Here is a 14,740-nt window from a genome sequence, read left to right as displayed (position 1 = left end):
TCCTTGTAAAATGATCTTAAACTTTATATTCTTGTTGTGCTCTAAGAATTTATAAATAATGATACTTATAATTGCTGAAAACAGTTTTTTGATTACTTAGACTTTTATAAGCAAAGCCGAAGAAATACAGATCTGTCTGGATCATTCGAAAGTGCAGCATCCAGTGAAGTTTCATTTACCTAGAACTACACTCATCCGGAAGCAAATTTTTAAATAACTGAACATCTGAGATAGATTTCTGTTTTTAATTTTTGATGGATATTAATTTTACAGTCATATTATAAAATTAGATTTTCATTTCACAGTCATACTTAGATATCATGATTCGTTACTAACATTTTTTAAATTTGAAATTATTTTTCTAACACATTAAGTATTCTAACTATATTAAGTATTCTAACAATGCGGCTCTTAAAATATGCGACGGTAAAACTCTCTTACTTTAAAGTGAGCTTTCCGTTGAATCTATTGTGAATAAAGATAATTAATTAAATGGAATGAAACGGTTTCAACGGACATTTACTAGCGAAAAGACACATGCTTTAGGAAAACGCAATCCAATTACAACGGATACGTAGCAATCTTTGAATCAGGTATCGATCAATACAGTCTAAAAATAATCATACCTCGGGGCAAAAGTATCTAAGAATATCTTCGGTGAATTCCAGAAAACTACCAGTAAACTCAGATTAAATACCAAACTTCAGACCGAAAGGCAATTATGCTCAGTAACGACCGCTTAAGCTACAACCCAATTTCTATAACTAGCGAATGGAAGAAAGGAACTGATCTCCACTTGATTAGGGCAAGATGATGATGAACGTCTTTTCGGGTGCACTGCTGTTTACAAGAATCATTCCGTGTAGCTAGGTAGGAGATATTAAATGTAAAAATGTATGAAATTCAAAACAATTTTATGGTATATCTAAGATAAAATTAATACGGAAATACGTTTTCTCTTAACGTTCGTAATGTTAATAAATCACACAAATAAATTGTAGTATGGAGGAAATCGAAAACCGCCATTCTGACTTAGAAGAAAATTTGATTCATCAACTGATCAAATCATTAAATTATGTGTGTAACAGCTGTATCTTGGCATAAGTTCAACTGCGAAAGATCATGTTTACTGAATTTATGAACTCACTGAGTGATGCTAAAATTGGATTCATCACAATACAAAGGATGCAAATAAAAGGAAATTTAGAAGTATATAAGACGGTTATAAATTTGCCATACATATTATAAGTTTAAACGGCTTGTAAAAACTCATTGCGACACTGTGTGATCAACTTATAAGAATATGTACATACAGAATTTCTGATGGTGTCCAGGCCGTCATTTTACACTAAAAGATGAAAAGAAAAAGGAAGATTTGTAATTAACTGCAGTTCAATTTCTACCACCGTTAGTTTCCATAATTTTCCCAATCTTCCCATTATTCCCTTATTACAATGGCTTAAAAAGCTGGTCATTTTACAGAATCTGGATGCAAATTCTTGTGTTTTCCACTTTTTTTGTACCATTATATAGCTACAAATTGATGTATTTTGAAGGGCAAGTTTTTGTTAATTCTAATTTAAAGACATACAGAAAATAGCCGAGCTTTGGAATTTAAAGGCATAGTCTTCTGTACGCATAAGGTTTTAAGTATTGATTTAATTCTTTTACCCACATATATGCGCATTAACATACAATAGTCAAATTTTAACTAGTGTTCGTTCCTACTTTACCGATTTATAATTAGAAAATTTAGAATTTTCCCATGTGCGATGCTGTAAGCCTATGATAGCTAAATTTTAATTGTTTGAATCATTTCTTGATAGTTTGTTTACTTACTAGTCTCTTAAAATAAATATTAGATTAAGGATTCATGCGCCATTCTGCCGTCCTCCTGTTGCTGCCGTGTTATTTGGTTGATATAATATTGAAATTCTGATTTAAATTCATGTTTTTATTGCTTTTTTAAAAGCCAGGTTTATCAATTTTCGGTTTTCGCTGCTTAACGAAAGAAATGTAGGAACTGCATGGAATTCAAATTAAACTTGCAAATTTTTATCCTTTCTTTCCCTTTCTTCTAACCATAAAGAAAATCATTGTCTATCTAATGTGAAGAACTCCTACTTTTTCAGATGCTTATTTTCGTCGTATGTTTAAGCTAAATTCCTAAGTAATTACATATGCGAAATGTGAAATAACAATAATGAGCTCTAAATATGACTACCTGAATGTATATTTGATACTATAACGAGATAAATGAGTAAATATTTTTACCATGAACTGAAAGCATTTTTATCTACTGACGAGGGATTATCGCATTCACCCGCACATGCCCTTGGGATGTAACTGGTAACAGTTTCACCTATGAATTGGAAGGTTCGTGATACGAATTCCGAGGAAGAAATACCTGATTTTTCATGTTTTCTTCTCCAGAAAACTAAAAACTTCTCTGGAGCAGCGCTCAAATGTGGTAGACAGTAATTCCTCACTACCTGGATTTGGTCTAAAGGCTCTCGTATCTTTCCCAGTCGCCCTTTAAGTGTGATAGAATATAATTAATTATCTCATTTTTCTGCGCGTGCTGTCATTGGGTAAATGGTAGCACGCCTAAAGAACAGTTGGAACACCTCTAGTTTGAATCCCTGTGACAGTTTAACTGACTTTTCATGTATCCTACTTGGTAAAAACCTTGAAGTTTCTACATACTATTCCTGAAGACATTTCATACACATACGTAATAACGGCCCTCCTTTTGCATTTTATTTTAGTAATTTTGATAGTGCTACAATTTCCACTTACATTGCTCTATACTAAATATTTACCGATTAAGATTTTCTCAGCAATTACATTTTTCTCAAAATAAGAATTTGAAATTCAAAATATGAAAGTTTGATATAGTCTGTTGAATATTTGATATGTTAACGAAAATCAGAAATTAGCGTCACAAACACAAACGACTAATGAACTAGAAATTAATGAGCATTTTTACTAACCTTTGTTTCATTGCTTTTATCGTTATGAATATCAAAGAACATTAGGAAACTTTTCTCTTTACTATACTTTCAAATTATGACATAAAAATGTATAAACTAAATTTCCTCGTTTTAACAGGTCCTTGTTTAAATCAATAAGAATAATCCATCTTCATATAATTCTTCTGTATTATTTAGATGCAGAAAATGACATTTAACTTGCACTTAAGATGTTTCGTTATTTTTTGCAGCATACTGTTTTAACTGGAAAAATTACAGAATGGTCTGCATGCTTTATTTTTCATAAAATGATGTAGCTGTCATAAAGTAATGCAGAAAGATGTAACTATCATAATGAACATAGTATATTAGCGTCCTTTGTTTCCAAAAGCAAGGATTATTTCTTATTTTAATATTTAGCTGGCTATCAAACATTGCTCGTTTCGAAAATTAATTTAAATTGATTATGTTAGATGGACGTTTGCTTACTAATAATTTAAATGCACTTACGAGTATTTTCGCTTGTTTATCTTGTTTATTCCTCTGCAAATTACCAAAGTTTGATGCATTTCTAATAACTCCATCATTCCGTATATTCGGAAGATACTGTAATTGCAGAAAATGCTTCATACATTTAGGATGACTTGCATAGTCTTTCAGTGTAAGTCTATACCGAAAAATAGTACTAGATGTAACATAACTCAAGAAGCTTTTTAAGCCGTTTTATCGATTTTAGAATGAGGAAAATTCTTTTGCAATTCACATTTTGAGAAACCTGAGAAGAAATCGGTTACTTTATCTACTAGAAACGGAAAACAGTATAATTTCAGGTATCCGGAATCCCTATATTTTTTAAATGCATATTGCGTTTTTCCTTAAGTCATTCAAAATTAAGTTTACTAACATTTTACTTATCACTTTTTCACTGTTTCATTGATGAGAACAAAAAAATTCAAAAGATTAAAAGAATGTAGAAGTTAAAATTTAAGAAATTAATGAACTTATTTGTTGAAGGAAAAGTTAATGAACTAATGTGATTTAATAATTTGATTGAAGATTTTTAGAAGGTAATAAATTAATTTGGTTGAAGTGTATGACATGGATATTGCCTTAGAATAAAAAGTAACTTTTAAATTCTTAACTACGTCATGTACATTTACTCCTTTAACTTAATAGCATGTACTGGCATTCTTTTGAAAGATATGTTGTCTTATAAAGAAAAAAAGCAATTACGCACTCGCAATCTGAAAAAAGGCAATTGTGCATCACATATGGGTCAATTTATTTTTGTTTAATTGATATAGTGAAACGTAACCGTAACAACTGCTTCTTTCTTATGAACAGACTAACCTAATGCAAATAAACAAGAACCACTAATGTATAACCAGTTATATTATGTAAATGACCACATACGGATTCTTTTTTAGTCGGGGTACGTAACAATAATAGTAATAATAATTTTTTAAATGGTTTAGAAGCTTTTGTTTATTTGCATTTAATTATTAGAACTTGATGTGTTTTTTCTGGTGGCTAGGTGTAGTTGTATAAGTCTCAGTACTTTGGAATACTGTTCACAGTATTATTTTAAGCATGATTAAAATAACTACATTAATTTGCCGTAGATCTTGAATAAAGCTTTGTAGACTTCTTCAGCAGAGAAAAAATAATTGATTTGAAATGCTTGATTGCCTTTATTTTTTTATTTTTTATATGCTGTAGCCAATGAACATATATAACCATTTACAGGCCAACGAACATATAGATTCATAATATTTTTAAATTGCCTCCTGGTTTTATTCTTTCAGTATATTTTAAAATCAATATACTAATCAATGAACGCAGATTAAGGCTCAGATACGAGCCGCATACGATATGGCTCGTATATACGATACGTATCATATACGATACGTATTTTTAATCTGTGTCAGTAGAGTCAGAGTGTGGACAGAGACAGAGAGTGGTCAGGAAGTCCTTAGCTCGCATAAAAAAATTAAATTAAAAAGTACACGCAGTAGGAGCACGAAGCTTATAAAGATATTACAGTAATAGTCACTTCGCTTTTGCAAACACTCCTTCACAAAAGAAGTTCACTCGTATTTGATAAAATATTTTGTCCTTCAAACTTCTCGTTTGTATTCATGAGACAACTGTTCAATAGCTTAAGTTGTATGCAACTATCTAACCGAGGATCTTTCCAGTAAATAGATTTGAAGAGATGGTCTAGTCTCGTGCGCAGGTCGTTCCCTAAAACTGCATCACTTGATCTCATTTTTCGGGGTATCTCATAGACAAATTTCAGGTAATAAACACAGCAGAAATCAAAACGTAAATACAGTAATTCAGCAATTTTGTAATAGAAAAGGCGAAGAGATAAAAGTATGCGTGGCGTAAGCGGCATTTGTGTCGTAATTTATTATTAGACTTTAATTAAAGAAAAAGGCGAGTTTTCTGCTACTTTTAGTTTAAAATACTGTATATGTGTATTAAAAGTATACATTAATGTTTAACAAAGTTTCTATCTAAAACATTGTGCATAGTGAATTTACTGATTAATTTCATGAATTCATTCATTTTGTTAACTTTACTGCTCATTGTTGAGCGAAGTTTAGGTTATTTTGTAAAATAAAACAATAAAAAAATTTATCACCTTCGTTTAATCTTTATTTAATAATATTTATTCATTAATTAATCTTCATCTGATCTTATTGAGGTTTAAAAATTTGATTTATTTAAATATAACTTTTTACATCTTGGTAACGCGGTAGCAATCTCTACGGTATACCGTAGAGAGTTTCAAGTGTTCCCTTATTGGATTCTTTAGAGAATTGGCGACTTGTCTAGTTACGACTATTTCGCAAGTACGCTTCGGGTGCATTTTGACTGGGATTCAATACTAGTTAGGTGTGCTTTGAACAAGACATCAAAACTGTTCACATACCAAGCTTGGTTATGATGTAATAAAATGGATATTAAAGTGTTGTAACAATATCTGTAAACTTTGTTTCCGTCGCAGCTATTTTTTTGCAGTTAATTTTTCAAATATGTAAAGATACTTTAATGTCTCTGAATTAGTTTAAAAAACGCTTTTCAGAAAATTAATGTTAGTCAATTTAATTCTAAATGTAATAGTTTAAATATGGTTAATTCAGCTTTCAATCACACATTTGACTTTCCTTCTGTATCTTTTATATCAGATTAATAATTCAGTAAATGAAAATAGTCCTGTTTACTATATTCTTCGCATCACAGAAGATCCATTTGAAAAGAAAACGCTTAGCATAGATAGATATCTGCAATTTTCGAAATATGCTGCCTCTACAAATGGGCTCACAAATTTAAAAATTTCCAATTTAATTATTCCAAACTTGTTATTTTATTTCTTCAGTGAAAAACTGTTGTTCAGAGGCCAATATTTAGAGCAAAGAAGGCATCGATTTAGGACAACACACTTTATTTACACGTATAATGAATAAAAGGATCACACAGGAAATCGTATTGACCATCACACAGCAAGTAACATCTCACCATCTCCATACGCTCGAAGCTCGAATGACGGATGTGTCGGTAGAAGAGACAGCTGCGCCATCATAATTAATACCCATGCGCATAAGAAAAAACGTTCGCTCGCCTCTACCCAACACACCCCTCCTGCGAGCAACATTTTTTTCAATACAAAAATGAAATACAAACAATATATAACACATTACATTAAGAAATTAAGGAAATTACTTTCAATGTATACATTAATTTTTCTTCACTGACACTCTTAGTAAGAAAATCTGCAATCATATTATCAGTTTGTGAATATTCCAACTTAATAACATTGTCCTTTTTTAAGTCCTTCATAAAATGGAAACGTAAGTTCATGTGTCTGGATTTCGTAGAAGATCTTGCACAGTTAATCCACTGGATGGCAGCTTGACTGTCTGTATTCAAGACCACTGCGCCATTCAAAAATTGTTTACATTTTAATTCTGATAATAAATTTACAGTCCAAATAATATCCTTACAAATTTCAAAAATAGAAAGTAATTCTGCTTCACAAGTAGACAGACTAACACTTCTCTGCTTACGACATTTCCAAGAAATCAATGAATCACCTAGTAAAATAGTACCACCAGAAAATGACTTACCATTTTCTGCATTTCCCCAGCTAGCATCAGCATATGCATTTAAAACTCCAAAATCATTGCTATAGAAAAGTTTTTTATTTTTTGTACCTTTTAAATACCTTAATACCCTTTTAGCCAAAAGATAATGCCTTTTTTCTGGTACATGATTAAATTGTGACAAATAAGTTGTTACAAATGATATATCAGGATGCGTTCTATTCGCTAAATATAAAAGTTCCCCAATTAATTCCTGATACAAAATTGCATCAATTTTTTCATTTGTACATGAAAAACCTTTATCTGCCCCTTTAACGATTGGCGTTTTCACTGCTTTACAATTTTCCAGATTGTGTTTAGTCAATAAAGATTCAATATATTCTGTTTGAGACAAACATATACCATTTTCAAGTTTTTCTATTTGCATTCCTAAAAATTTTGAATTAGTATTTTCACGTAACTCAAATACATTTTTTATTTTAGAAACAATATTTTCAAGCATTTCTTTATTATTACAGAATGCAGCTAAATCATCAACATACAAACACAATATAAAAATGTTTTTGGAATCATTATAAATGAATATACAATTATCAGATGCTAACTGTACCAGCCCAAGTTTTTCTAATTCATTTTTTATTTTCATATACCAATTTCTACTGGACTGAGGCAACCCATAAATACTTTTCTTCAATTTACATACTTTACCTTCTCCAATCAGTTTTTCATAACCAGGTGGAGGAGTCATATACACATCCTCGTTTAAGTCACTGTACAAGTACGCTGTTTTTACATCATAAAATTTAACAGTCAAGTTTAATTTAGCTGAAAGTGCAAGCAATAATCTAAAACATTCAATGTTAACTACTGGTGAATATGATTCGGTATAATCCTTATTTTTTATTTGATTAAACCCAGCCGCTACTAATCGCGCTTTATATTTTACTTCCCCAGAGTCTCCTTCCTTCAAAGTATACACCCACTTACTTTTTACTAATTTTGTTTTTTCAGGCCTCTCTACTATTTCCCACACTTCGTGTTTATGTAATGAATCTAATTCATTTTCCATTGCGGATTTCCAGTCATACCAATTCGCACTTTGTTTTGCTTCTGAAAAATCATTCGGAACATTACTGATTATACTTGATGCTAGTTGTTTTGATTTGAGCCTCTCGGATCGTCTTAATAGTATTTCATTTCCATATTTATTACTTTTTTTATAGCTATCAGATGTTTGGACTTCATTCCCCCTGTCATCACCCCCGCTACAACGGCTTATGTCGGCGATTTCGAAATTCGATGAGTCATCATATTCGCTTGCTTGGGTATTTTCCGTAACAACCAATTCGAGGTGTGGTTTTTTGATCTAATTCGTTTCCCTTTCTTTCTAATTCTTCAATATCCCAAGTTTCTAAGGTTTTATTTTTTCCCAGATAATTACTACCCTTTAAAGATTCGTTAAATTTAACTGATCGTTCTTCAATTATTTTGTTACTTGCTATATCATAAATACGATATCCTTTTCTTTCTCTAGCATATCCTAACATTATCCCTCTTTTCCCTGGTATGTCAAATTTGTTTCGCATTACTTTCGGAATGTGAAAGTATGCCACACATCCAAACCTTCTTAGATAGTTGAATTTGGGTTTTTTACCAGTCCAAATTTCTAAAGGAATTTTTTCTTTTCCTTTCCGGGGTGTTAAATTTGATACTTGAGTACTAAAATTAATTGCTTCTGCCCAGAATTTTACCGGAAGCTCACTCTCATGTAGTAATGTCTTAGCTCTTTCTAAAAGAACTCTGTTTGCTCGTTCAGCTTTTCCATTACTCTCACTGTTATATGGAATTGTTTTTTCATGAAAAATACCTGAATTAGCAAGATAATTATCTAATTGTTGATTTACAAATTCTAAACCATTGTCTGTTCTCAAACGTTTAATTCTTTTACCAGTTAAATTTTCATACTAAGCTTTAAATTTACAAAATGCGTCAAACACTTCACTTTTACTTTTAAGAAAATAAGTAAAATACATTCCAGAAAAATCATCCACTAAGATCATAAAATATTTAGACCCACCAATTGATTCAGTTTGAACAGGGCCACATAGATCCGAATGAATTAATTCTAAAATTTCTGAACTCTGATTAATGTCAATATTTGGATGACTTTTTCTAGTTATTTTACTTATGTCACAAGTTTCACACTTAAAATCACTTACATCATTAATATCAATGTATTCTTTCATTTTAAGCATATATTTTGGATTTAAATGGCACAATCTACTATGCCAAAGTTCATAATTATTACCAGTACAATCATTAGCAATGCAAGATTCAGAATTATAATATGGTTCTAAATTAACTTCAAGCCTACCGTTATTCTTAAATGCTTTAAAAAATAATTCATTACACCTACTAAAAACTAATACAGAATTATTCCTTGATTCAATTTTACATCCTTTATCCATTAAGGCAGTGAGTGACAATAAGTTATTTCTTAAATCAGGAATATAACTAACATTACTAATAGTTAAATTAATAAAACTAGAATTCTTTGTATTTATAGCTTTTGCTTTAACAGTACCAATACCTTCTGAATATATTTTTGAGTGTTTACCTGCCTGGTAAATTTCCCTCACCTCTGGTGTAATATTCTGAAACCAAAAGAAGTCTTTTGCCATGTGTCCGGTTGCACCACTATCCAGCAACCAAATTTTATCACATTCATCATTTTTTCCACGCGTAAGTTGAAGAGCAAAATCATTTTCTCTTTCACCAGAACGAGATGAAACGTTCACACTTGTAGGTTGTAACTGCATTCTTTCCTTGTTACCTTTGGATAACTCACTTTTTGGATTCTTGTTTCTGTAATAGCAGTCCTTCGCGATGTGACCAGGCCGTCGGCAAATGTAGCAAATTCTTGGCTTATAGTTTTTATTCCTTCTTGATATGAATGCCTCTGCGTTGTTTCCATCAGGTCGTTTCCCATTCGTTGAATTGTGAACGGACTCTTCCTCACGGAGTATCTCGAGTACTTCATGAATTGTTTTTTCACGCTGAGTTTTTACAATTTCCCTAATTCGAGAGAATTTCCCACGAAGTCCACGGACTGTGTAAAACACCAGTTTTCGAGGAGATACATCTAGGCTTAGCGATTGACACTTAGTTGCTATTCCTTTCGCTCTAGCGATATAATCGTTAGCCGACTCATGCAACTTCATTTCTAAATTTTTTAACTCATTACCAGCATCTATTTTTCGATCTTCGGCTTGTCCCGTAAATGTTGACTTTATTTTTTCCCAAAGAATTTTTGCATTCTCTTCTGTGGAGAACTGAAGTGCCTGTTGATCCGATAATGAAAGTTTTATACATGCTACGGCGTCAGCTTTTTCTCATTCCACAATCTTTCATCTTTCTCGTCTAAATTTTCTGGTTTTACTGTTGAAATTACTGAGTCAAGTCTTTTCAGTGATAAGGCAGCTTTAATTTTTAATGCCCAAATAAAATAGTTCTCTCCAGTTAATTCGGGAACGTTCCACTTCTCCATTTTTGGCTTCCACTAAGACAGTTTCGGTTTCGACTTGGTCTCTTATATCCAATTCTTCTTGACAAAACCACGGAGCTGCTACCATTTGTTGTTCAGAGGCCAATATTTAGAGCAAAGAAGGCATCGATTTAGGACAACACACTTTATTTACACGTATAATGAATAAAAGGATCACACAGGAAATCGTATTGACCATCACCAGCAAGTAACATCTCACCATTTCCATACGCTCGAAGCTCGAATGACGGATGTGTCGGTAGAAGAGACAGCTGCGCCATCATAATTAATACGCATGCGCATAAGAAAAAACGTTCGCTCGCCTCTACCCAACAAAAACCATATCCTTTAAATATTATTTGCTAAATCCCCACGTTCCTAGAAAGACTTTTTTAAAGAAAATCAATGCTATTTTTTTTTAAAGATTAAACTTTTAAGCTGCAATTTTTAAAAATAGTTAGCATATTAAAGAATATTTTGAGGATTTCCTAGAAAATCTAGTTTCTTTAAAATTTCCTTTATTCGCAATTAAAATTTGATTTTTAGCATCGGCTGCCATATCAGACATTAAGAATTCAATTTAAGAATGCCAGATTATGATTAAAGCGTGTCAATATGTGCGGAATTAATGTTGTTTTAAACAAGTCAATGGAAAACATTCCTTGGTGGCTTGTATACAGTATTTACTCGTGTATTTTACAAAAAACTTTTTATCTGAATTATTTTAAACATTTCTGTAATTTTGTTTCATTCTCAGTGCACTTTCGAACGCCTTGAGAGATATTAAACTGGTCTCCTGGATTTTGGATGCATGGGCTCCAAAGCAATAACGGTGAGAAACGTGAAGAAACTGGAGGTATCTAATGATAGTTCTGAAAATCATTTCACGTGTGAAAAAAACGACTTAACGGTGATGAAGTTTTCTAAGCCAAGTTTTCTACTATAAAGGGGAAGAAAACAATGAGCATCCGCGATTTTACGAAAATTTTAAGAGAAACCATATGTGTTAAGACTTGACTTAATACCAAATGATTTTCTTTCATTTTTGAAAATAAAAAACAACGAATTTTCATAGCTTTTAAAAAATTTCAGAAATAATACCCAAATTCATTACCTTATCAGTCTTGTAACGCTTTTGCCTATGATGCCCCGACTTTCTAGTTTGGGAAATGTTACACATTAAACTCTAGTTAAACTCTTTACACATTGCCTATTATCGAACACGTTGTTTCCTAGCGGAGTAAGTTTGTATAAACAACTTTGCTTCATTCCACGATATTAAAAAATAGTGTTAAAAAAATAAGAGATGCTTTAACTGTTGAAAAGCACCGGTAAACAGGAAAATATACGAACCAAAAACATGCAGTTCCTGATGAAGCTATTCCTAATATAATCAAGTTTATCAGCTTCCTCAAGAGGAGAAAGTCTCATTATTCTTTAAAAAGAGTAAGAAATTATACCTGTCGTTAAAGATAAACACAACAAAATTACACGACATGTACAAAACGAACAACCCTGTGTTGTAGAATAAATTCAGAGACATTTTAATTCTAGTTCATCATCAAATTCGGTTACCCAAGAAAGAAAACTTTTAGTCTTGTAATACATAAAAAAAAGATATGCCGCCCAAAAAATCGGAAAAACTTGCTGAAGTATAAGAAAAATCAAAACTGATTCAAGACCTGAAAAATGAAATGATGAAAAAAGAACTTCATTCGAGGAACGGCCAATTATGATAGCGGAGAAGCTTTGTGTTAATAGAAGGAACTAGAAAAAAAAATTTTAGTTATCTTGAAAAAGAAACTGAAATTTTGTTTCTCTCCTATTTTGAATACATATATATTCAAATTCAATATATATTCGTCTTGCAAACATATATATATATATATATATATATATATATATATATATATTGTTTGCAATACGGATTTCGTTAAATAAAAGCGTTAAAAGTTATTGCGATTTTTTGTACTATTTTATAATACTAGCAGCTTCGGTGTCAGCCTTCGTCTGGCTTTTAAATGTACCGGGAAAATGGCTGAAGGAAACACCAAACGTTAAATTTAAAACTGCGTAGAATTTTACTCTGCAGAACAACTTCATAAAAAGTTATTACGTATAACAAAATTACAATGAAATAAGCAATATCCCTTAATACAAATATTAATTATCGTAATAAATAAATTAACGAACTTCCCTTTGCAAACTTGTAAGAACTGAAATGGTATAAAGGAGGTTAAGAACTTTGTTTCTTAAAAAAATCACTCAAAACTTTTCAATATCTTATAAACAGTGAAATGAGCAATAAAAAACATAAAAGAATACAAAAAACAAAAAATTCTGAAAAGGAAAGTATAATTAATGATATTTTAACTTATATTTCCCAAGAGAAAAAAGTTACAATGAAATAAGCTGTATCCCTTAGTACAAATATTAATTATTCTAATAAAAAAATTAATCAACTTTCTGTTGAAGAAAAAAAATCATGCAAAACTTTTCAATATCTTACAAACAGTGAAATAAGCAAAAAATAACATGAAAGCAACTAAAAAAACATAAAATTCTGTGCAGAATTTTACAGAACAACTTAATAAAAAAAATCAGTAAAAATGTATTACATATATAAAAAAATGACAATGAAATATGGCAATCTCTTAAAAACAGTGACATAAGAAACACGATGAAAAATTGTTACCAAACCCATATTTCTAAAAGAATGAAACTATTCAAAATGATGCGATTTCATCAAAAATCTATCAACAAAAATAAGACGGGGAAAATTGTTGCCAAAATCACATTTTTAAAGATGTGAGATGTGAGAAGTGTACTCGGAAGCTTCATTTAAAAAATATTTTAAAACTACAAAATATTATCATTTTTCCAAAATTCTTTTTGTAAAAGCAGTCGCAAGGATAAAAGTTTAACGTGTCCAAAAATCAAAGAAAAATAAACTGTACATTTTAAAAAATAAGCTTTTATAGAAAAAATCCTGTTGAAAAGGTGTTAAGCTCCCTTTGTTAAATAAATTCGTATTTAATCGATTTATTGAAACACGAAATTTATTTTAAGTTCGTAAAATAACTAAGTGCCTACGTTTCATGACGATGTGAAAATGGAGTGTATAGAGTAAAATCTCGCTTTCCTATAGCCCATTATGTCTCAAAATAACGCGATTTCGTCACAAAACATAAAATAAAAAAAAAAAAATTCGAATTCGAATTTCGAAAAAATCGCTTCGAGGTGCACTGGCTCTTGTCTAGATGTACCTATGTACCAAATTTCGTAGCCGTGGGTCTATTAGTTTACGCGCAGGGCGAACGAAAGACACACACACACACACAGACTCTTTATTTTATTATATGTAAAGATTTTCTTTATTACTGAAGTTATACAAACTAAAAATGTAATTTTCACAAAATTCCTGTCAATACATATAAATGGTTCCCCCCCCGGGTCTTCATCTGTGTTTCCAAATGCCACCCAGACGATATTGGTCAGTGAAGCTGACCAGAGTTTGAACCCTGGAGAAAGCATGGATGTTTGTAAGTGTATAGTGTCTATGCGGCAAGGAAGCACTCAAAATACAATGCGAGCCGAAAGTCCTCTCGAACATTGGTAATAGAGGAAGAGGGGTGGGACACTCTCGGAGTGCCCCCGGGGCCCCCCTTTTTAAAAACTTGCGCAGAACAGCACAGTTAGGGCAGTTCGAATATACCTGTACAACCTATGGTGAAATTCTGGTGTCTCACCTTTTTATACCCTCTGTATTTACTTGTGTTTCCAAATATCATTGGAAATTTTCATTTTTCATTTCTTCGTTAAAATGCCTAATGAACACAAAACATAAAATAAAAAAAAGATCTCTCGGTGACAGAAGTCTCTCGGTGACAGAAGGAATGTGACACTTTAAAACTTCACGTTAAGGCATCGGCTGATCAGTAAATACCAACCAGTTTCCTGACTGTTACATCTGTAGTAATTTATATATCTACACTTAGCTTTCAGGGTGTTCATTCATGAGTGTAATAACATGTCATTCTAAAATTCAGAATCTCTAGTAGGGTTTTACTAACGCATATAATTATGAAAGCAGAGCTTATCAGCTCTTCTGTGAG

The sequence above is a fragment of the Stegodyphus dumicola genome, chromosome X1, assembly GCF_044657685.1.
Source record: "Stegodyphus dumicola isolate Sdum_Otavi_A_Nest chromosome X1, ASM4465768v1".
NCBI lineage: Eukaryota > Metazoa > Arthropoda > Arachnida > Araneae > Eresidae > Stegodyphus > Stegodyphus dumicola.
Note: the sequence above shows the minus strand (reverse complement) of the source record.